We start from the raw sequence: 25,504 nt of genomic DNA on the forward strand, positions 1-25,504 counted from the left end.
ATCACATGGCAGTTGCTTCAATGCATTTAGGGGTGTGGTCCTGGTCAAGACAATCTCCTGAACTCCAAACTGAATGTCAGAATGGGAAAGAAAGGTGATTTAAGCAATTTTGAGCGTGGCATGGTTGTTGGTGCAAGACGGGCCGGTCTGAGTTTTTCACAATCTGCTCAGTTACTACTGGGATTTTCACGCACAACCATTTCTAGGGTTTACAAAGAATGGTGTGAAAAGGGAAAACATCCAGTATGCGGCAGTCCTGTGGGCAAAAATGCCTTGTGGATGCTAGAGGTCAGAGGAGAATGGGCCGACTGATTCAAGCTGATAGAAGAGCAACGTTGACTGAAATAACCACTCGTTACAACCGAGGTATGCAGCAAAGCATTTGTGAAGCCACAACACGCACAACCTTGAGGCGGATGGGCTACAACAGCAGAAGACCCCACCGGGTACCACTCATCTCCACTACAAATAGAAAAAAGAGGCTACAATTTGCACGAGCTCAACAAAATTGGACTGTTGAAGACTGGAAAAATGTTGCCTGGTCTGATGAGTCTCGATTTCTGTTGAGACATTCAAATGGTAGAGTCCGAATTTGGCGTAAACAGAATGAGAACATGTATCCATCCTCTGATGGCTACTTCCAGCAGGATAATGCACCATGTCACAAAGCTCGAATCATTTCAAATTGGTTTCTTGAACATGACAATGAGTTCACTGTACTAAAATGGCCCCCACAGTCACCAGATCTCAACCCAATAGAGCATCTTTGGGATGTGGTGCAATGGGAGCTTCGTGCCCTGGATGTGCATCCCTCAAATCTCCATCAACTGCAAGATGCTATCTTATTAATATGGGCCAACATTTCTAAAGAATGCTATCAGCACCTTGTTGAATCAATGCCACGTAGAATTAAGGCAGTTCTGAAGGCAAAAGGGGGTCCAACACCGTATTAGTATGGTGTTCCTAATAATTCTTTAGGTGAGTGTATACCGTATCTATTACATCCAGTGGCATCTCCTCTGATTATGCAAGTTCTCTTTCCTCATCATCTGTATTCAGCCCAGACCATCTTTTTTCTGCCGAGGTTGCCACAGACATCTTAGATTCATCACTTTTGCATTGTCCTCCTGGTGCCCCAACAGTGTTATACTGCTGCTACCCCCAATACTGTATACCAATCAATAATTGCCAGATCGCATGAGATATAAATATATATATACACTCACCTAAAGAATTATTAGGAACACCATACTAATACAGTGTTGGACCCCCTTTTGCCTTCAGAACTGCCTTAATTCTACGTGGCATTGATTCAACAAGGTGCTGATAGCATTCTTTAGAAATGTTGGCCCATATTGATAGGATAGCATCTTGCAGTTGATGGAGATTTGAGGGATGCACATAAAGGGAACGAAGCTCCCATTCCATCAAATCCCAAAGATGCTCTATTGGCTTGAGATCTGGTGACTGTGGGGGCCATTTTAGTACAGTGAACTCATTGTCATGTTCAAGAAACCAATTTGAAATGATTCAAGCTTTGTGACATGGTGCATTATCCTGCTGGAAATAGCCATGAGAGGATGGATACATGTTCTCATTCTGTTTACGCCAAATTCGGACTCTACCATTTGAATGTCTCAACAGAAATCGAGACTCATCAGACCAGGCAACATTTTTCCAGTCTTCAACAGTCCAATTTTGGTGAGCTTGTGCAAATTGTAGCCTCTTTTTCCTATTTGTAGTGGAGATGAGTGGTACCCGGTGGGGTCTTCTGCTGTTGTAGCCCATCCGCCTCAAGGTTGTACGTGTTGTGACTTCACAAATGCTTTGCTGCATACCTCGGTTGTAACGAGTGGTTATTTCAGTCAACGTTGCTCTTCTATCAGCTTGAATCAGTCGGCCCATTCTCCTCTGACCTCTAGCATCCACAAGGCATTTTTGCCCACAGAACTGCCGCATACTGGATGTTTTTCCCTTTTCACACCATTCTTTGTAAACCCTAGAAATGGTTGTGCGTGAAAATCCCAGTAACTGAGCAGATTGTGAAATACTCAGACCGGCCTGTCTGGCACCAACAACCATGCCACGCTCAAAATTGCTTAAATCACCTTTCTTTCCCATTCTGACATTCAGTTTGGAGTTCAGGAGATTGTCTTGACCAGGACCACACCCCTAAATGCATTGAAGCAACTGCCATGTGATTGGTTGACTAGATAATTGCATTAATGAGAAATAGAACAGGTGTTCCTAATAATTCTTTAGGTGAGTGTATAGTGCTTTATACTCCTGTATGTTTGGTAGTGTTGAATGTAATGTCCATTCAAATCTGCCATTAGAACTGGAGAGGAGGAAAGTGCACAAACATATTTCACATTCACCACACAGCAAGAGGGTCTGTCTGTTTTAAAATGCAAGGGCTGAATTTCAGTCCCAGTTCTGCCATGAGTAACGTGTTTTCAATGAATAGAATGAAAATCAGCTGTGAGTGGGCAACCTGTTTTAGTTATAGAACGGAGATCTATCAAGGTGTGATCTTCACAAAACGTTTGTGGTAGTGTAACATGGAATGAACAAAGGTGATTTCTAAGGACTTCAGAAGACGAGTGGTTGAAGCTAATTAGGCTGAAAAAGGTTACAAAACCTCATCCTATCTGTGAAATACAGTGGTAATCGTATCATAGTTTGGGCCTGTTTTGCTACATCTGGAACAGGACAGCTTGCTATCATTGATGGGACAATGAATTATGAATTATACAAGCAAATTCTAAAGGAAAATATGAGGACATCTGTAGGTGAGCCTCAAGAGAATGTGGGTCATGCAGTAAGAAAATGACCCTAAGCACACAAGTCGTTCTACCAAAGAATGGTTCAAGATCAATAAATGGCCACGTCAAAATCCTTACGTTAATTCAATATAGAAATGTTGTGGAAGGACCTGAAGCATGCAGTTCATGAGTGGAAATCCAACTACATAATAAAGTTGAAGCTTTTTTGTATAGAGGAATGGTGTTACATCCGCGGCCCGTGTCCGTCACTGCCACGCTACTTCTATTAGGAATATTATTCATTGAACTACTACTCTCATTTTTGCCATCACCACCTCTCCCCTACTCTCCTTGCTCTGTGTGCAGTTGCATGACTGCTGCTAATTTTTAAGCTAGCTTCTATATAGCTTCTGCTATAAATGGTGCCCTCTCACTCCTTGTCTGAGCTTAGGTTCCTAGTTTACTAGAGAAGGTGTGCTATTCTGATTGTTATTCCTTCCCAACAATTGTAAGGCTCGTCTAATAATCGAATACAATGACTGACAGCTATCTATGTGTACACACTTACACAGAGAATGCTATCAATCACTAATAACACCTCCGCCATGTACAGCTATCAGTTACTGACAGCTATCTATGTATATACACTTACACAGGGAATGCTATTAGAGATGAACGAATCGAAGTTGACGAAGTGGAATTCGATCCGAATTTCAGGTAAAATTCGATTCACATCAAATCGGAATTTCCTCACGCTTCGTGGTAATGAATAGCATTTTTTCCTAAAATGGCTGCTGCACGTGTTTGGACATGGAGCAAGGAACTCTGGGATCACCCACAATGCCATGCATGCAGCCAATCAGCAGCCAGTCAGCCCTGTGATGTCACAGCCCTATAAATAGCCTCAGCCATCTTGGATTCAGCCATTTTCCAGTGTACTAAGTGCAGGGAGAGATGTCAGCAGTCGCTAGGGACGGTGGTACAAAAGACTTTAAAACTTTTATTTTGCGGTATAGAAGTTCAGGGAAAGGATAGGGAGGAATCATCCCACAGTATTGAAGCAGAACAGGGTTCAGTTGGGGAGGTTACAGCCTGGGTAATAGGAACACTCCTATTACACCTTGCTGCACTAACTGCGGATCCAAATTACCATTATACAGCTCTGTAATTCCAGCAAACCGTTCTTGTTATTTGGGTGCATGTGCAGTTTGATACAGCCATTAAAACAGGGTTTATTACAAGGAAATATTTCTATGTCTTATTTGCCCTTGAATGGTGCAGTTATATGTTCCAAAGCATTTTTTGGCTTGTATTGGTGGGGAAAAATAGGGCTTATTAGCTGTTGTGTGGTGAAGTGAGAAAATGACAGCCCTTTTTTGGCGTGTATTAGTGGCAAAAAATATATATATTTGCCGTTCAGCGGTGCAGTTAAGTTCTAAAGCTCTTTTTGGCGTGTATTAGTGGCAAAAAAATATATATTATTTGTTGTTCAGTGGTCTAGTTATAGGTTCTAAAGCCTTTTGTGGCATGTATAAGTGGAAAAAAAATAAGGGCCTATTTGCCGTTCAGCAGTGCAGTTATATGTTTTAAAGCCCTTTTTGGCGTGTATTAAAGGCAAAAAAAATATATATTATTTGCCGTTCAGCGGTGTAGTTATAGGTTCTAAAGCCTTTTGTGGCGTGTATAAGTGGAAAAAAATAAGGGCCTATTTGCCGTTCAGCGGTGCAGTTATATGTTCTAAAACTCTTTTTGGCATATATTAGTGGCAAAAAATATATATTATTTGCCGTTCAGCGGTGCAGTTATATGTTCTAAAGCCCTTTTTGGCGTGCATTACAGGCACAAAAAAAAGTATTTGCCATTGTGTGGTGAAGTGAGAAAATTACAGCCCTATTTGGCGTGTTTTAGTGGCAAAAATATATACTGTATATTTGCCATTTATTGGTGCAGTTATATGTTCTAAAGCACTTTTTTGCATGTATTAGTGGCACAAAAAAAAGTATTTTCTGTTGTGTGGTGAAGTGAGAAAATTACAGCCCTTTTTGGCGTGTATTAGTGGCAAAAAAATATATATTTGCCATTCAGCGGTGTAGTTATATGTTCTAAAGCCCTTTTTGGTGTGTAATAGTGGCAAAAATATATATATTTGCCATTCAGAGGTGCAGTTATATGTTCTAAAGCCTTTTGTGGCGTGTATAAGTGGAAAAAAATAAGGGCCTCTTTGCCGTTCAGCAGTGCAGTTATATGTTCTAAAGCCCTTTTTGGCGTGTATTAGTGGCAAAAAAATATATATTATTTGCTACTCAGCGGTGTAGTTATATGTTCTAAAGACTTTTGTGGAGTGTATAAGTGAAAAAAAGTAAGGGCCTATTTGCCATTCAGTGGTGCAGTCATATGTTCTAAAGCCCTTTTTGGAGTGTATTAGTGGCAAAAAAATATATATTATTTGCGGTTAAACCGTGCAGTTATATGTTCTAGAGCCTTTTGTGAAGTGTATAAGTGGAAAAATGTAAGGGCCTATTTGCCATTCACCGGTGCAGTTATATGTTCTAAAGCACTTTTTTGCATGTATTAGTGGCACAAAAAAAAAATATTTGCCGTTATGGGGTGAAGTGAGAAAATTACAGCCCTTTTTGGTGTGTATTAGTGGCAAAAAATATATACTGTATATTTGCCTTTCAGCGGTGCAGTTAATTGGTTTTAAAGCTCTTTTTGTAGTGTATTAGTGGCAAAAAAATATACCGTATTTTTCGCCCCATAAGACGCACTTTTTCTCCCCCCAAAATGGGGGGAAAATGCCCCTGCGTCTTATGGGGCGAATGCTGGCAGTTTTACATCGCAAGCTGCGATGTACGAGCGAGCGGGGACTCGGGGAGGGACTGGGAGGAGGAGCTGGGGGCCGGCAATAGCGGCGGGCGGTGCAGTCAGTGTACTATAGCCCCGCCGCTCCGGTATACTAATATAAGATGTCTTATTTAATTAATAGTTATTAAACATGTCCCCTCACTCCTAATAGTACCTTACATCCTAACAGCTTCAGTAGAATGCCGGCAGGCAGGCCGGGCGGGCGGCATCGTAACTCCCTGATGTCACTTGCCTGCACCGCCTACTTTATGAATGAAGCAGGCAGCGCAGGCAAGTGACATCAGTGAGTGACGCGCCGGCCGCCCGCCCTGCCTGCCTGCATTGTACTGAAGTGGTTAGGATGTAAGGTACTATTAGGAGTGAGGGGGCATGTTTAATAACTATTAATTGAAAAAGACATCTTATATTTGTATACTGGAGTGGCGGTGGGGATCTGTGGATGACATTTTTATGGGGGACATCTGTGGATGGCACAGTTATGGGCTGGGGGGGTCTGTGGATGGCACTGTTATGGGCTGGGGGGGTCTGTGGATGGCACTGTTATGGGCTGGGGGGGTCTGTGGATGGCACATATATAACAGTGCCACCCACAGATCCCCCCTCTAACAGTGCCATCCACAGATCCCCCCTGTTACAGTGCCAGCCACAGATCCCCCTGTAACAGTGAAAGCCACAGATCCCCCCATAACAGTGTCCGTCACAGATCCCCCCCATAACAGTGTCCGTCATCCACAGATCCCCCCATAACAGTGTCCGTCATCCACAGATCCCCCCCATAACAGTGTCCGTCATCCACAGATCCCCCCATAACAGTGTCCGTCATCCACAGATCCCCCATAACAGTGTCCGTCATCCACAGATCCCCTCATAACAGTGTCCGTCATCCACAGATCCCCGGTAATAGTGCCATCCACAGACCACCATTAGTTCCAAACCCACTAAACACACAGCACACCTTTTGGTTAAAAATATTTTTTTTATTATTTTCCTCCCCAAAAACCTAGGTACATCTTATGGGCCTGTGCGTCTTATAGGGCGAAAAATACGGTATTTTATTTGCCGTTCAGAGGTGCAGTTATATGTTCTAAAGCCCTTTTTGGTATGTATTAGTGGCAAAGAAAATATATATTATTTGCAGTTCAGCAGTGTAGTTATATGTTCTAAAGCCTTTTGTGGCGTGTATACATTAAGTGGCCCTATTTGCCGTTCAGCGGTGCAGTTATATATTCTAAAGCAATTTTTGGTGTGTATTAGTGGCACAAAAAAAGTATTTGCCGTTGTGTGGTGAAGTGAGAAAATTACAGCCCTTTTTTGTGTCAATTAGTGGCAATTGTTCTAAAGCCCTTTTTGGTGTCTATTAGTTGAAAAACAAAAAGGGCTTATTAGCTGTTGTGTGGTGAATGGAGAAAATTACTGACTTTTTTGGGGTGTTTTAATTTCCTTTTTATTTATTTATTTATTTGATCTAACAGTATGTCAGACAGAGAAGTGCCAGGCCATGCACAGAGGAGTGACAGAGGCCTAAATGTTTCTGGCGCAGGCAGAGGTCGCAGCAAAGTAAGGGGGTGTGGCAGCAGGAGTCGCAGCAAGAGACCTGAGCTCCCGCTGTCATCTCGCGGTCGTGTCTTGACCAGCAACCTAGCGGTTCTTGAATGGTTGACTCGTCATCCACTTCGTCCCAAGTGACATCAGACACTCCCAGCCAAGAGTCGGTGGGTTCGTCAGTCACAACCCTTAGTTGGCATGGGAGCAGGCCCTGTGCCCTCACCTGTCTTCAACCTTCCTCTGTCCCTTTCTGTTCCCTCAGCCAGAGAATTATTATATGCTGTGGGCTCAGCTCCACTATAAAGCAATGACGAGCTACTAGAGGACAGTCAGCAGCTACTGGCCAGCCAAGATGTGGAGGAGACATCCGCTGCTTCCTCCAGTAGGCAGGCAAGTAGTGATGAGGAGAGTGGCGTGGGAGCTGGTGTTGCGAGCGGTCAGGTCCCTGACCCAGAGACCGTTGAGGAGGACATCAGTGAAGTGCAGACAGTACTCGATGATGATAATGTAGCTGATCGCACTTGGGAGCCGGGTGCAGGGCCGTCTTTACCGCAGGGCAAAAGGGGCAGCTGCCCCGGGCCCAGTTGCTCCTGGGGGGCCCAAGCAGCATTTTACTTGGATTTCACTTGGGCCCCCTATATTTTGTTGCCGCCGCCGCCCGCCGGCCATCTAACAGCACAAAGTCACGGTCCGGACTATAGAAATAGACTGAGTGAGAAGGGTGCGCGGGGGGGGGGCCCGCGGCCGCTCTGCGCTCCGCTCTGCTGCCTGGCCTCCTGTCTCTTTAACAGAGCAGACCAGTGGCTGCTGGAGCGTGACGCAGCTGAGCTGCCGCACAGGCAGAGAGAGGAAGGAGGCGGAGCGAGCCCCAGCCAGCAGCCACAACACACAGCCTGAGCCAGCCAAGCAACTAACAGAACTTACAGGTATTTGGTAGCCCTGTGTGTGTGTGTCTGTCCCTTTGTGTGTGTGTGTGTGTCTGTCCCTTTGTGTGTGTGTGTGTGTCTGTCTGTCCCTTTGTGTGTGTTGTGTGTGTGTGTGTGTTGTGTCTGTCCCTTTGTGTGTGTTGTGTGTGTGTGTCTGTCCCTTTGTGTGTGTGTGTGTCCGTCCCTGTGTGTGTGTCTGTCCCTTTGTGTGTGTGTGTGTGTGTCTGTCCCTTTGTGTGTGTGTGTCTGTCCCTTTGTGTGTGTGTGTGTCCGTCCCTGTGTGTGTGTCCCTGTCCCTTTGTGTGTGTCTGTCCCTTTGTGTGTGTGTGTCTGTCCCTTTGTGTGTGTGTGTCTGTCCCTTTGTGTGTGTGTGTCTGTCCCTTTGTGTGTGTGTGTGTGTCCGTGTGTCTGTCCCTTTGTGTGTGTGTGTGTCCGTCCCTGTGTGTGTCCGTCCCTGTGTGTGTCTGTCCCTTTGTGTGTGTGTGTGTGTGTGTCCGTCCCTGTGTGTGTGTGTCCCTGTCCCTTTGTGTGTGTCTGTCCCTTTGTGTGTGTGTGTCTGTCCCTTTGTGTGTGTGTGTGTCCGTGTGTCTGTCCCTTTGTGTGTGTGTGTCCGTCCGTCCCTGTGTGTGTGTGTCCCTGTCCCTTTGTGTGTGTCTGTCCCTTTGTGTGTGTGTGTGTGTCCGTCCCTGTGTGTGTGTGTCCGTCCCTGTGTGTGTGTGTCCCTGTCCCTTTGTGTGTCCCTGTCCCTTTGTGTGTGTCTGTCCCTTTGTGTGTGTCTGTCCCTTTGTGTGTGTCTGTCCCTTTGTGTGTGTGTGTGTCTGTCCCTTTGTGTGTGTGTGTGTCTGTCCCTGTGTGTGTGTGTCCGTCCCTGTGTGTGTGTGTCCGTCCCTGTGTGTGTGTGTCCCTGTCCCTTTGTGTGTCCCTGTCCCTTTGTGTGTCCCTGTCCCTTTGTGTGTGTCTGTCCCTTTGTGTGTGTCTGTCCCTTTGTGTGTGTCCGTCCCTTTGTGTGTCCGTCCCTGTGTGTGTCCGTCCCTGTGTGTGTGTCCCCGTCCCTGTGTGTGTGTCTCTCCCTGTGTGTATCACCATGCCCACAGTGTTCCTATGTCTTGACGCAGCTGCTTCAGAGCGTTCTGTGCGGGGCAAGAGGAAGAAGATGGAAGAAGAGGCAGCGCCAGCATGGAGTCCGTGCGATAGACACAGGGAGGCAAACTAAGGACGAAGGTAACACTTCCACATGATCTACACTAGTGCTATCTGTGGTTTTACATAGGACTGCAGGTAACACTACTACATTATTTAGCACTAGTGTTATCTGTGGTTTTACATAGGACTGCAGGTAACACTACCACAAGGTTAGCTCACACAGGGCGCCTGAACACCTAAGGCCGGCCCTGGCTGCGCACCCCAGCGCCAAGGTGCTGGGGTGCGCCATGTCACTGATGTAATATGCCTCTTATATGTGGAGAGCGGTGATGTCACTGATGTAATGTGTTAAGCAAAGAAGTTTGCTGAATTTGTGGGAGGGGAGGGTCATTACAAGGCTACTTTCATGCACCTGTGAGCCCAGGCTGGCTGGTTACTAGGCTATTTATAGGCACCTGTGGGTCCAGACTGACGCCGGTTCAGCTGATTTCACTAACTCTGGCTCAGCTCTACGATACAGCAGCATGGTGTGGAGGCTCCTTACGGCTGGGCGACGGCAGGAGGGCGCTGGTATCCATGGTAGGATCGGAATTGGTTGTACGGGACCCACGCTGCGGCCCGCGATATGTTAGCGCTCTGGGATACAGCAGAGTATGGGCGCTAATGGTCAAACCATGGTTGTTTGTATTGTTTGTCTGGCTATTCAGAGGCCTGATGGGGCCATTGCATACAGTTATTGGGGTAGCATGTGCTTAGAGTGGGCATGGTTGTATGTTTTCTGATACCTGGTTTACATGCGGGGCGCGTGTCTGCAGTTGGTTCAAGCTACACGTGCTGGGTTTAAGTGATGGTAAATATGGATCAATGGTCGCTGATTTTAAAAAAAAAAACACCTGCAGCATCATGTGGAGGTTCGGTTGCACCTGGGCAATGGCAGAAGGTGCCAGGCAAGTGCTGGCATTCATGGTAGGATTGGACTTGGTTACACGGTCCGTGACTTGTAGCGCTCTGGGACAAAGGGGGTTGGGCTTCAATGGTCAAATGATCGTGGTTAGGATTGTTACCTTCAAAGCTACGTCCGTGTGTCTGCATTTACATTTTGTCCTATACACCGTTCACTACTAGAGCTGCGTTCATACGTCCGCTGTTGCATTACATTAATACTCTGCTCACTTTCAGATTGCATTCATATGGCTGCTCTATACCATGCTCCTCATATTCATACACAGAGCTGTGCCCATAACATGTTTTTAGGCACCACTCACATCCAGAGCTGCATTCACCCACTTGTTCTTACATCATGTGTTATACTCTGCTTCCACTTAAAGCTGCATTTCTTTTCATTGCTACATAATGGTTACTCAGTATTCTTACTAGGGCTATCAGCACACCGCTCTGATACTGCTCTTCCGATAAAGATAGCCGCTTTCTTTTCAGGCTTACGTTTTGATATCTGCTTAAAAAAAAAAAAAAAAAAAAAAAGTGTGGGGTTTCTGTTACCTGTTTTACATGTGGGGGCACATCCGCAGTTAACGCCAGACATGCTAGGTGTGGGGGTTTGTATATCAGTGGTCTGTATATGGGTACTCAAGCAGATCGGTCTAGGTGCCTGTATTTGAGTTCTGATGCTCTTGTATGGAAGTGTGTTTAATCTATAAACCGTATGTTATGGGCACGCATGTGTCAGCGGTTTTGTGCTAGGTCATAGGTGCACTATATGTTGATTAATTGGCGTTGCATCAGGGTTTACGTTCAAAACGCATTTATGTTTTCTTGGGTGGTGGTGATGTCCATTTAAAAAAAAAAAAAAAAAACTACAGCATTATGTGGAGGTTTCATTCGCACCTGGGTAATGGCAGAAGGTGCCAGGCGAGTACTAGCATTCACGGTAGGATTGGACTTGGATACACCATGGGGGACTTGTAGCGCTCTGGGGCGAGGGGTTGTGGGGCGCTAATGGTCGAATGATCATGGTTAGGTTCGTTACCTTCAAAAGCCACGTCCATGTGTCTGCTTTAACAATGTTATACTCCATTTACTACTAGAGCTGCGTTTATGAGTTGCTGTTGCATCACATCAATACCCTGTCACTACAGGTTGCATTCATACAGCTGCGTTATACCTTGCTCTTCATGCTCAGAGCTGGGCCCATACCATGTTTTTAGGCACTACTCACATCCAGAGCTGCATTCACCCACCTGTTCTTACATCAGTTGCTGCATATTCGGCTTCCACTTAAAGCTGCATTTTCCTTTTCGTTGCTACATCATGGTTACTGAGTATTTTCTCTAGGGCAGTCAGTGCACCGCTCTGATACCGTTCTCCCGATAAACATAGCTGCTTTCTTTCAGGTTTACGTTTCTTTCCTCACTGGTGGTTGTGTTATAGGCCTACTTTTTCTGTTTCACTTCAGCAGGAAAAAAAAAAAAAAAGTGTCCTGTTCTTTAGTCCTGGTTCGCATTCACTCAGACTGGTCTCCTTTACTTCTGGTTCGCATTCACTCGGATTGGCCTCCTGCCCCAGTTCACCATGCAGTCCTCAGCGGTTAGTGGGCTAATAGGAGTAAGATTCCTACTATGTTTCACAAGTAGTTCATTTGTTTTCACGATAAGGGTCTTCTCTTAGCGAACTGTAATGCCTCTGGCGCTTTTCTCCCATCTGTTTATTCACGGTTGGTTTAACCACCTCCGGACCGCCTAACGCAGGATCGCGTTCCGGAGGTGGCAGCGCTGCGCACAGTCACGCATATACGCGTCATCTCGCGATGGCCGAGATTTCCTGTGAACGCGCGCACACAGGCGCGCGCGCTCACAGGAACGGAAGGTAAGAGAGTTGATCTCCAGCCTGCCAGCGGCGATCGTTCGCTGGCAGGCTGGAGATGTGTTTTTTTTTAACCCCTAACAGGTATATTAGACGCTGTTTTGATAACAGCGTCTAATATACCTGCTACCTGGTCCTCTGGTGGTCCCCTTTGTTTGGATCGACCACCAGAGGACACAGGTAGCTCAGTAAAGTAGCACCAAGCACCACTACACTACACTACACCCCCCCCCCGTCACTTATTAGCCCCTGATCACCCCATATAGACTCCCTGATCACCCCCCTGTCATTGATTACCCCCCTGTCATTGATTACCCCCCTGTCATTGATTACCCCCCTGTCATTGATTACCCCCCTGTCATTGATTACCCCCCTGTCATTGATTACCCCCCTGTCATTGATTACCCCCCTGTCATTGATTACCCCCCTGTCATTGATTACCCCCCTGTCATTGATTACCCCCCTGTCATTGATCACCCCCCTGTAAAGCTCCATTCAGATGTCCGCATGATTTTTACGGATCCACTGATAGATGGATCGGATCCGCAAAACGCATCCGGACGTCTGAATGAAGCCTTACAGGGGCGTGATCAATGACTGTGGTGATCACCCCATATAGACTCCCTGATTACCCCCCTGTCATTGATTACCCCCCTGTCATTGATTACCCCCCTGTCATTGATTACCCCCCTGTCATTGATTACCCCCCTGTCATTGATTACCCCCCTGTCATTGATTACCCCCCTGTAAAGCTCCATTCAGATGTCCGCATGATTTTTACGGATCCAATGATAGATGGATCGGATCCGCAAAACGCATCCGGACGTCTGAATGAAGCCTTACAGGGGCATGATCAATGACTGTGGTGATCACCCCATATAGACTCCCTGATCACCCCCCTGTAAAGCTCCATTCAGATGTCCGCATGATTTTTACGGATGCACTGATAGATGGATCCGATCCGCAAAACGCATCCGGACGTCTGAATGAAGCCTTACAGGGGCATGATCAATGACTGTGGTGATCACCCCCCTGTCATTGATTACCCCCCTGTAAAGCTCCATTCAGATGTCCGCATGATTTTTACGGATGCACTGATAGATGGATCCGATCCGCAAAACGCATCCGGACGTCTGAATGAAGCCTTACAGGGGCATGATCAATGACTGTGGTGATCACCCCCCTGTCATTGATCAACCCCCTGTAAAGCTCCATTCAGATGTCCGCATGATTTTTACGGATGCACTGATAGATGGATCGGATCCGCAAAACGCATCCGGACGTCTGAATGAAGCCTTACAGGGGCGTGATCAATGACTGTGGTGATCACCCCATATAGACTCCCTGATTACCCCCCTGTCATTGATTACCCCCCTGTCATTGATTACCCCCCTGTAAAGCTCCATTCAGACGTCCGCATGATTTTTACGGATCCACTGATAGATGGATCGGATCCGCAAAACGCATCCGGACGTCTGAATGAAGCCTTACAGGGGCATGATCAATGACTGTGGTTATCACCCCATATAGACTCCCTGATCACCCCCCCCCTGTCATTGATCACCCCCCCCTGTCATTGATCACCCCCCCCTGTCATTGATCACCCCCCCCTGTCATTGATCACCCCCCCCTGTCATTGATCACCCCCCCCTGTCATTGATCACCCCCCCCTGTCATTGATCACCCCCCCCTGTCATTGATCACCCCCCCCCTGTCATTGATCACCCCCCCCCTGTCATTGATCACCCCCCCCTGTCATTGATCACCCCCCCCTGTCATTGATCACCCCCCCCTGTCATTGATCACCCCCCCCTGTCATTGATCACCCCCCCCCTGTCATTGATCACCCCCCCCCTGTCATTGATCACCCCCCCCTGTCATTGATCACCCCCCCCTGTCATTGATCACCCCCCCCTGTCATTGATCACCCCCCCCTGTCATTGATCACCCCCCCCTGTCATTGATCACCCCCCCCTGTCATTGATCACCCCCCCCTGTCATTGATCACCCCCCCCTGTCATTGATCACCCCCCCCTGTCATTGATCACCCCCCCCTGTCATTGATCACCCCCCCCTGTCATTGATCACCCCCCCCTGTCATTGATCACCCCCCCCTGTCATTGATCACCCCCCCCTGTCATTGATCACCCCCCCCTGTCATTGATCACCCCCCCCTGTCATTGATCACCCCCCCCTGTCATTGATCACCCCCCCCTGTCATTGATCACCCCCCCCTGTCATTGATCACCCCCCCCTGTCATTGATCACCCCCCCCTGTCATTGATCACCCCCCCCTGTCATTGATCACCCCCCCCTGTCATTGATCACCCCTCTGTAAGGCTCCATTCAGACATTTTTTTTGGCCCAAGTTAGCGGAATTTTTTTTTTTTTTCTTACAAAGTCTCATATTCCACTAACTTGTGTCAAAAAATAAAATCTCACATGAACTCACCATACCCCTCACGGAAACCAAATGCGTAAAATTTTTTAGACATTTATATTCCAGACTTCTTCTCACGCTTTAGGGCCCCTAGAATGCCAGGGCAGTATAAATACCCCACATGTGACCCCATTTCGGAAAGAAGACACCCCCAGGTATTCCGTGAGGGGCATATTGAGTCCATGAAAGATTGAAATTTTTGTCCCAAGTTAGCGGAACGGGAGACTTTGTGAGAAAAAAATTAAAAATATCAATTTCCGCTAACTTGTGCCAAAAAAAAAAAATTTCTATGAACTCGCCATGCCCCTCATTGAATACCTTGGGGTGTCTTCTTTCCAAAATGGGGTCACATGTGGGGTATTTATACTGCCCTGGCATTCTAGGGGCCCCAAAGCGTGAGAAGAAGTCTGGTATCCAAATGTCTAAAAATGCCCTCCTAAAAGGAATTTGGGCCCCTTTGCGCATCTAGGCTGCAAAAAAGTGTCACATCTGGTATCGCCGTACTCAGGAGAAGGTGGGGAATGTGTTTTGGGGTGTCATTTTACATATACCCATGCTGGGTGAGAGAAATATCTTGGTCAAATGCCAACTTTGTATAAAAAAATGGGAAAAGTTGTCTTTTGCCAAGATATTTCTCTCACCCAGCAAGGGTATATGTAAAATGACACCCCAAAACACATTCCCCAACTTCTCCTGAATACGGCGATACCACATGTGTGACACTTTTTTGCAGCCTAGGTGGGCAAAGGGGCCCACATTCCAAAGAGCACCTTTAGGATTTCACAGGTCATTTACCTACTTACCACACATTAGGGCCCCTGGAAAATGCCAGGGCAGTATAACTACCCCACAAGTGACCCCATTTTGGAAAGAAGACACCCCAAGGTATTCCGTGAGGGGCATGGCGAGTTCCTAGAATTTTTTATTTTTTGTCACAAGTTAGTGGAAAATGCTTATTTTTTTTTTTTTTTTTTTTTCATACAAAGTCTCATATTCCACTAACTTGTGACAAAAAATAAAAACTTCCATGAACTCACTATGCCCATCAGCGAATACCTTGGGGTCTCTTCTTTCCAAAATGGGGTCACTTGTGGGGTAGTTATACTGCCCTGGCATTCTAGGGGCCCAAATGTGTGGTAAGGAGTTTGAAATCAAATTCTGTAAAAAATGACCTGTGAAATCCGAAAGGTGCTCTTTGGAATATGGGCCCCTTTGCCCACCTAGACTGCAAAAAAGTGTCACACATCTGGTATCTCCGTACTCAGGAGAAGGTGGGGAATGTGTTTTGGGGTGTCATTTTACATATACCCATGCTGGGTGAGAGAAATATCTTGGCAAAAGACAACTTTTCCCATTTTATTTTATACAAAGTTGGCATTTGACCAAAATATTTCTCTCACCCAGCATGGGTATATGTAAAATGACACCCCAAAACACATTCCCCACCTTCTCCTGAGTACGGAGATACCAGATGTGTGACACTTTTTTGCAGCCTAGGTGGGCAAAGGGGCCCATATTCCAAAGAGCACCTTTCGGATTTCACAGGTCATTTTTTACAGAATTTGATTTCAAACTCCTTACCACACATTTGGGCCCCTAGAATGCCAGGGCAGTATAACTACCCCACAAGTGACCCCATTTTGGAAAGAAGAGACCCCAAGGTATTTCGTGATGGGCATAGTGAGTTCATAGAAGTTTTTATTTTTTTGTCACAAGTTAGTGGAATATGAGACTTTGTAAGAAAAAAAAAAAAAATCATTTTCCGCTAACTTGTGACAAAAAATAAAAAGTTCTATGAACTCACTATGCCCATCAGCGAATACCTTAGGGTGTGTACTTTCCAAAATGGGGTCATTTGTGGGGTGTTTGTACTGTCTGGCCATTGTAGAACCTCAGGAAACATGACAGGTGCTCAGAAAGTCAGAGCTGCTTCAAAAAGCGGAAATTCACATTTTTGTACCATAGTTTGTAAACGCTATAACTTTTACCCAAACATTTTTTTTTTATCAAAGACATGTAGAACTATAAATTTAGAGCAAAATTTCTATATGGATCTCATTTTTTTGCAAAATTTTACAACTGAAAGTGAAAAATGTCATTTTTTTGCAAAAAAATCGTTAAATTTCGATTAATAACAAAAAAAGTAAAAATGTCAGCAGCAATGAAATACCACCAAATGAAAGCTCTATTAGTGAGAAGAAAAGGAGGTAAAATTCATTTGGGTGGTAAGTTGCATGACCGAGCAATAAACGGTGAAAGTAGTGTAGGTCAGAAGTGTAAAAAGTGGCCTGGTCTTTCAGGGTGTTTAAGCACTGGGGGCTGAGGTGGTTAATGTTTTATTTAGGCACGTGGTTCGGTTCACTAACGTCGATGCATATCCCATCAGGTCTAGCTCACATTTTAATTACTTATCGTCACTGCAATGTCATCGAGTGCAGTCTTGGCTTCGGGAGCCTGATGATCTCTTCAGCCTCATGGCTCTGTGGGGCCTATGACCGATCTTCATGTTGTTAGGGGTACGATATGGTTATAAGCTTGCTAGTGTCCTAGGTTTATTGTCGAAGGGGGTCATGGTTATGCAAGTCCCCAAGTCATACTGGTGCTGCATAAGTGGATAAAAAAAATATATATATATATATATATATATATATATATATATATATATATATATATATATATATATATATATATTAAAAATAAATAATAATAATAAATCGCCATTTGTTTCGCATTCATGGCTACGCCATTAGTCTCTGACGCATTGCTTCTCCGTGTAAGTTTGACACGCATGACCCCGCCATTAGTGTCTCTTGCGCATGGCCCCGCTCGCGCTTGGTTCCACCTTTAGTGTCTTTAGTCCCTCTAGAGCTTTAGTCCCTTTCGCGCTTGGTTCCGCCATTAGTCTCTCACGCATGTGTTCAGTTTACATTTTACTCACACAACTCCGCCATTCGAGGTTGGCTGCGTGGTCCCGCCACAGTATGTTCATGCCTTTTCTGCATTCAGGCCGCTCGCATGCCTCAGTCAGCTGTGGCTCGGGTTACAATTCTTCTCGTGGTGGCTCGTAGGCGCGGCTTTGCCATTAGAACCTCACTCACATTATTGTTGTAGGTCGTTGGGTCTTCATTGTTTCTTTTCAAGCAGTCATCCCAAGCCTTCCTTTCGGACATCACCTTCTCCCGGGTTCGCATTTTCTCACATTTAATCTCTCTAGGTTCTTGAATTATAGACCTATTCTCCCAGGGAGATGACCCTGGGGTCTCACAATTCCGCTTCTCAAGGGGTTGTTAAAAAAAAAAAAAAAAAAAGGGAAACAACTATACTGTGGCATCAGGTTCGTCCACAGGGAGTCCGGTCACCACTACAGGTGATTACAAAGTCTGTCACGACTACAGACTAATAAGTCCTGTCACGACTACAGGTGATTACGAAGTCTGTCACGACTACAGACTAATAAGTCCTGTCACGACTACAGGCGATTTACGAAGTCTGTCACGACTACAGACTAATAAGTCCTGTCACGACTACAAGCGATTTACGAAGTCTGTCACGTTTACTGACACGATAAGTCCTAGCACGACTACAGGCGCAGCATAGGTAGTCTATCATGACCTTAAGCTCGTCCTGTCATAGCAGTAGGCATTGTGTGTACATTATGTCTTCATTATAGGCACGCTTACTTCATCTTCAAACTCGGGCTGAGGGTGTTGGTGTTGCACCTTGTACCGGTCCATCTTCAAGTGGGAGGTACAACAATAAGGCGCAATATATATAGTCTGTCACGTCTACGGACACAAGTCCTATCACAGGCGCAGCATACATAGTTATCATGACTTTAAGCTTATTTCCTGTCACAACTGCTAGTATAGTGGGTATGTTTTTTTTCCTCAGTGCAGGCAACATTAGCTCGTTAATTTCAACCAGCCATGTATTCGTGCTTATGGTTCCCCAGGCCTGGTGAGTCTACACATTTCACTTGATCCATTACTAGAGTTAAACGGCATACGCCATCTTCTAACTTTTGGGTCCTTTATAAAATAATAATAATTAAAGCGGTCGCCTGGGGAATAAGTATAGGTGAAGTATTTGCCACCAGTAACAGTTGGTGTCCAAGCAGGACCCTTAGCGAATGGTTGGACTTAATTTAAGCCCTTCCATCAGATTCACCATTGTTTCAGTCTGCAGCTCTCGGGATTCAGACCTCCTCGTAATATGTTCATATGTTTGTCAACATAGGAGTAAATCGTTCCTGATTACCGACCACTCTTTCAAAAGCATCAACTTTAGCTACCTTCAAGAGCAATGTGCCGTCGCACGTGACAAAGAGGTAACATATATAGAAGTCTCTGATATGTACGGTATATTCCGCACCTTCATCATGTAGTGTCTTTTGAGTGCAAAGCGGGTGTCGTAATGGTATGTATATGTTTTACTCTAAACTAAGGTCTACGCTTTTTGGCCACTTTAGGCTGCCCTACCGCAGCAGTTATGGCACAATTCTACTGCTTGTTGTAGATGGGTGTACCCATCCTATCTAACCCTTTCTGATAGCCGATCCGACCACAAGTGTTAAGCAAAGAAGTTTGCTGAATTTGTGGGAGGGGAGGGTCATTACAAGGCTACTTTCATGCACCTGTGAGCCCAGGCTGGCTGGTTACTAGGCTATTTATAGGCACCTGTGGGTCCAGACTGACGCCGATTCAGCTGATTTCACCCACCCACCCACTCCATCTTACAGTCACTTCATACTAGGGTGGCCCACTTTAGGCTGCCCTACCGCAGCAGTTATGGCACAATTCTACTGCTTGTTGTAGATGGGTGTACCCATCCTATCTAACCCTTTCTGATAGCCGATCCGACCACAAATATTACTTATAAGTGATCTATTACATCAGTGACATCACCACTCTCCACACATAAGTAATATATTACATCAGTGACATCACTGCTGTCCACATATACCGGTAAGTAATATATTACATCAGTGACATCACCGCCCATCACATATATGTGGACAGCGGTGATGTCACTGATGTAAAATATCACTTATATGTGGAGAGTGGTGATGTCACTGATGTAAAATATCACTTATATGTGGAGAGCGGTGATGTCACTGATGTAAAATATCACTTATATGTGGACAGCGGTGATGTCACTGATGTAATATAACATTATATGTGGAGAGTGTTCATGTCACTGATGCAATACAGCGCTCCAGATGGCGACCAAAATGGTCGCCAATGCGCCTTAAAATTTGCAGATGGCGACAAGACTTGTCATAGGCTACAGGCCTGAGGTCTATTTGGTAGTGAAATCCCAGCGCAGGCAGGCGTGATGATGTCATCACGGCCACCTGTGCCAGGACGCGGTGAGGTGTGCGTGTCTGCGTTGCACCATCCCTCGCCGTACCAGCAGCTAGTGAGCGCCAGTGAAAGGAAACAGGTGAGTATAAGATTTTCGCTTTTTTTTAAGGTGCGGGATCCAGGGGGCCCAAGTAAATTCTTGCCCAGGGTCCAATCAATATTAAAGACGGCCCTGGCCGGGTGAATTTGGGGCTTCATCATCATTGGGAGAAGAGGGGTGACAGCTTCCCCGTGAGGCAGCGGCGGAGCCAGCATGTCGCTAGCGTGGCCAGGAGTCAGCAGGGTGGTAGCAGTGGGTGGTCGGGAGCCAAATGTGCCCGGGGTACACCACCCGCTTCGCAGGAGCCTACCTGCCCAGAAAGTAGTGGTGCAGGCATTCACGGAAGTAGTGGTGGTAGCAGTGAGTCAGTGCGGAGTGTTGGGGGTAAAACCACCTACTCGGCGGTGTGGCAGTTTTTTGTTAAGCTGCCGGAGGAGGTGAACATGGCCATTTGTAGATTCTGTGGGCAGAAGGTGAAGCGTGTCCAGGGTGCCAATGTTGGCACCATAGCCCTGCGTCAACATATGCAGCGTCACCTTAAAGTGGTCTGGGAGAACCGTGGCGCCAATGTGGTGTTCTAGCTTGCTGCAGCAACCGCTACATCACCCAGTGGCACGCACCCAATTTCAGGCAGTCAAGGCTCCATCACCTCAGCCCAAGGGAGCTGTCTGTCCTTCCCATCATCTGCTGATCCTGCTACTCCTCGTCAGTCATTCCGTCAGCAATCGATCACCGAAGAAATTGGCAAGAGACAACAGTATGCGTGCACTCATCCAACGAGGCAGAAGCTGAATGTGCTCCTGGCCAAGTTGCTGGTGCTGCAGTCCCTTCCTTTCCAAGTGGTGGAATCTGCACCTTTCAGAACTGATGGCTTGTGCCGAACCAAGGTGGAGAGTCCCAAGCCATCATTTCTTTGCCAAAAAGGCAGTACCAGCCCTGCACACGTAGGTAGGCCAGTCGTTGAGTCTGTCGGTGTCTGCCAAAGTGCACGGCAGCGCCGACGTGTGGAGCTAGAACTACGGTCAGGGACAATACATTCCTTTTACGGCCTACTGGGTGAATGTGGTTCCTGCACAGCCAAACCAGCAACTTGGCTAGGTGATGTAGCCTCCACCTCCTCGTTCTCACGCCGTTGGTCCTGCAACAATGTTCGCCTCTGCCTCCTCATCCTCCACTGTGTCCTCAGCCTTCACTGCAGGGACAATTCACAGTGCCCCTCCAGCAAACCACATGTGCAGGGCACGGCGGTGTCACGCTGTTCTGCACCTCATTTGCCTGAACAAATGGAGTCACACAGGGGAGGAACTGCTCCGTGTCCTTCATCAAGAAATCAAATCCTGGCTTTCTCCGCGACAACTCAAAATCGGAACCATTGTGAGCTGATAACGGGAAGAACATGGTGTAGGCTAAGCCTACATGGCACACGTGTTCAATCTGGTTGTCAAGCGGTTCCTGAAGTCTTCCACCCATCTGCAAGACATCCTAAAAATGGCCAGGAAACTTTGCATGCACTTCAGCCACTCGTACACCGCAAAGCACACCCTCCTTGGGCTGCAGCGGCAGAACGGCATCCCCCAACATAGACTGATATGCAACTTTTCCACCCGTTGGAATTCCACCCTCCATATGTTGGACTGACTGTATGAACAGAGAAAGGCCATAAATGATTTCTTGATGATCCAAGCAGACAGGAGTACTCCCCTGTGTAACTTCGATGTCAGCCAGTGGCAGCTCTTGCGTGACACCTGCCGTTTGCTCAGGCCCTTTGAGGAGGCCACGTTATTTGTTAGTCGCCAGGACTACGAGATGAATAATGTCATTCCACTGCTTCATGTCCTGGAACAGATGCTGGGAAATCTGGCTGGTCTCACGGCCACATGAGCCCTGTGGAGGCTAAACTGGAGGAGGAGGACATTGGAGCACAAGCAATGTGTAGTGAAATGGGTGGTTTTTCTACACAGGTGATGGGAGAGGAGGAGCCGGAACAGCTAGAGGAGCTACAGGGTGATGAGGAAGACGATGCAGAGGACACAGACACACCGTGGCAGTATGCAGTGGAGATGGAGGCAGGGAGTCCCTCCGAGTCACTTGCACAAATGGCCCGATGCATACTCACTTGCTAGCGTAGTGACAGCCAAATTGTCTCCATTCGGCAGAGGAATGACATCTGGCTCTCCACCTTGTTGTACCCTCACTACTGGTCCAAAATGGGAGCCTTTTTTATACCAGCTGAGAGGGAGGACAAACTGAACTACTATAGAGACATCCTATGTAGTCAGTTGGCTGCCTATCTACGCCATCATCTATCCTCTCGCAGGTCTGACCGGGCGGGCCCTCTGCGCTCAAGTTCCTCTGCCATGGCTGCTGTAGGGTGGGGGGGGGGGGTAGGAGCAGTTCCAGCTCTATCAGCAGCAACTTGAGTCTAGAGTCGCTGATGAGCAGCTTTCTTCACCCGCCTAGTGAAGAAACTACTCACCAGCAGCAGCTAAACCTGGTGCAGGACCTGAACCAGCAGGTGGTGGCATACTTGGACAGCACCCTGCCACCCCACATTGAAGATCAGCTGGACTACTGGGTAGCCAAACTGGCAGAGTTTGTGGCCGCAACTGTCAGAGTTTGCTCTGGAAAAGCTGTCCTGCCCGGCCAGTAGTGCGGCATCAGAGCAGGTGTTTAGTATGGTGGGGGCTATAGTTACACCAAGAAGAACTCGCCTGTTCGCCCAAAATGTGGAGAGAATGACTTTTGTCAAGATGAATCGGGTGTGGATCAGCCAGTATTTCCACCGACCAATGCCTGATGCATCAGACTAGATCATCCATGGTGCCACACCAACACTTTGACAAAAGAGAACGGTTTCTTCTGGCTACCTGCCTCAGCTACTATTCTGATGCTGCCAGCCACCTGATGCCACACATCTGATGCCAAGTGCTCCTTCTTTCACACACCATCTTCAGCTGGTACTGGTATTGTCACCCACCTCCCTACTCTGTCACCGGGTCACTCTGTTGTCTCCTTATGCTGCTGCCACCTCCACACTTTGTCACCTTGCCACTCTGTGGTCTCCTGATGCTACTTACACCTCCACACAATGTCACCTTGCCACTCTGTGGCCTCCTGATGATCCTGCTGCCACCTCCATACTGTCATTGTCAGAGAATGCTATCAATCACTGATAACACCTCCCCTGTGTATAACTATCAGTGACTGACCGCTATCTATGTATACACACTTACACAGAGAATGCTATCAAGCACTGAAAACACATCCTACCTGTATAGCTATCAGTGACTGACAGCTATCTATATATACACATTTAGGGCCCAGATGGCCGTAGTGCTTTGCGGATCCGCAAATCACAAATACCTGCCCTTTGCATTCCGCAATTTGCACATGGCCACAACCATAATAGAAAATGCCTATTCTTGTCTGCGATTGCAGACAAGATTTGGACAAGCTCTATCTTTTCCGCAGAACCGCAGAATGGAACCACGGATGCAGACAGCATCTTTTGCAGCCCCTTTGAAATTAATGGGTCCACACCTGTTCCGCAAAATTGCGGAACAGATAAGGACTTGTTCATACAGCCGTCTGAATGAGCCCTTACAGCGAATGCTATCAATCACGGATAAAACCTCCCCTGCGTACAGTTATCAGTGAGCGACAGCTTTCTATGTATACATACTTATACAGGGAACGCTATCAATCTCTGGTAAGCTGGCCCCAGCTACAACTCAAGTCAGAAAGAGCACAGATTTAAATGTATACATTACAAATTTTACTGAATCTTTTTCTGCAAAACTGTATAAGAATCAACTTGGCTCCTTCTGTTGTATAACATGCTGCCTGCAGTCAATGACTTAAACTCTCTGTCATGTTCCCCAAACCATTCATGATCATGAACAATTTTTGCAATGTGGCAGGACTGGAAAAGACAACTGCCACTAGGGAATACTGTTGCCATAAAGGGTGTACTAAGTCTGCAACAATGTGTAGGTAGGTGAAACATGTTAAAGTAATGTCCACATGAATACCAGGACCCAGGTTTCCCCAGCAGAGCATTGCCTTGAGCACCACAGTTCCTCCGCGATCTTGCTTTCTTCCTATAGTCCATCCTGATGCCATCTATTTCCTAGGAAATCAATTAATCCACCCATCCATCCAGGTAATTCAGACTATTCAATATTCTTTTATTGTTCTATGCTCCAGTTGTGATGTTCAAATGCCTATTGTAGACTCTTGTGGCGATAGACAGGAGTCAGCCTGGAAACCCTAACCGATCTGCAAGTAAGCAGGCCCATATGCAGCAAGCTAAAATGCCCTGTGTGTTCTGACACTTTTCTATCATAGACAGCATTAGCTTTAAACAATTGGGCTCTGGTAGCTCTTCTGTGGGTTCAGACCAGACCCTAGCCTTCACTCCTCACATATCAATTGGGCACTATTTTTTTTGTAGGTACTAACCACTGTATACCAGGAACAACCCACAAGATTTGCCATTTTGGAGGTGTTCTGACCTAGTCATCTAGCCTTCACAATTTGCCCTTGTCAAAGTCGCACAAATTATTATACTTCCCTATTTTCTCTCCTTCCAACACATGAAGAATAAATTGTCCACTATCTGCCTAATATATCCAACCCCTTGACAGGTATCATTTTAATAAGAAGATAATCACTATTATTCACTCCACCTGTCAGTGGGTTTAATGTTATGGCTGATCTGTGTAGTCTTTATTGAAATGTGAGAAATCCTACGTGGGTAAAATGCTGAAATATAAATAGTGCAAAATCACATAAAACTTCTACCATGTAATATTTTTAGTATGTTAGCAGTAGTAATTTATTCTTGCAGTCATAATCCTTTCCATCTGTCCATCTGCTCCTACCAAATGTGACCCGGTGGTTCATTGCTAAAGTATCAGATGTTTCATGGCTAAAAGATTAATGTTATTATACATTATGGTTAGAGATGAGCAAAGTTTTGGAAAATGTGATTCGGCTGCTTCGCCAAATTTTAAAAAAAATTGCTTCGTGGCAAATTACTTTGTCATGAAGCACATTATTTTGGAAGGTAGCGGGTGCAATGACAGGGAGCTGCGATAGCATTCATAAATCATTGCGTCATCTGAGAGTAATAAAACAGTGTGAGATTTACAGAAAAAATATTTAATCATACTTAAAGCACCACCTCCATTTGCACGCGATGGGAGAGAGCTGTCATCTTGCTTGAGGATCTTGCCCAAGATGACGTTGGCGTTTTTTACACTATTTCAGGTTAAATCGATTGGCTACCACGAAGCACGAGGAAATTCGGCTTTGCATCAAATCAAATTTATCCTGAAATTCGGATTGAATTCCACTTTGTTGGATTCGATTCACTCATCTCTAATTATGGTTCACTGTTAAAGTTATTAGGATGTTTAACTCTGCACTTACAGTGGTACAAATGGATAATGTGACTTTACTATACACTAAGTATTCCAAAAGGCTGTGTATGGGAGAAACTGCTTGCCTTGTACTTAGTTTTTAGGAATGTGCTGGCCCCACCACCTCTGAGCTGGGAACTGTAGTGTAAGGATGTGCAGCTAGCAATTGAAGAG

The sequence above is a fragment of the Bufo bufo genome, chromosome 2 (genome assembly GCF_905171765.1).
Source record: "Bufo bufo chromosome 2, aBufBuf1.1, whole genome shotgun sequence".
Classification (NCBI taxonomy): Eukaryota; Metazoa; Chordata; class Amphibia; order Anura; family Bufonidae; genus Bufo; species Bufo bufo.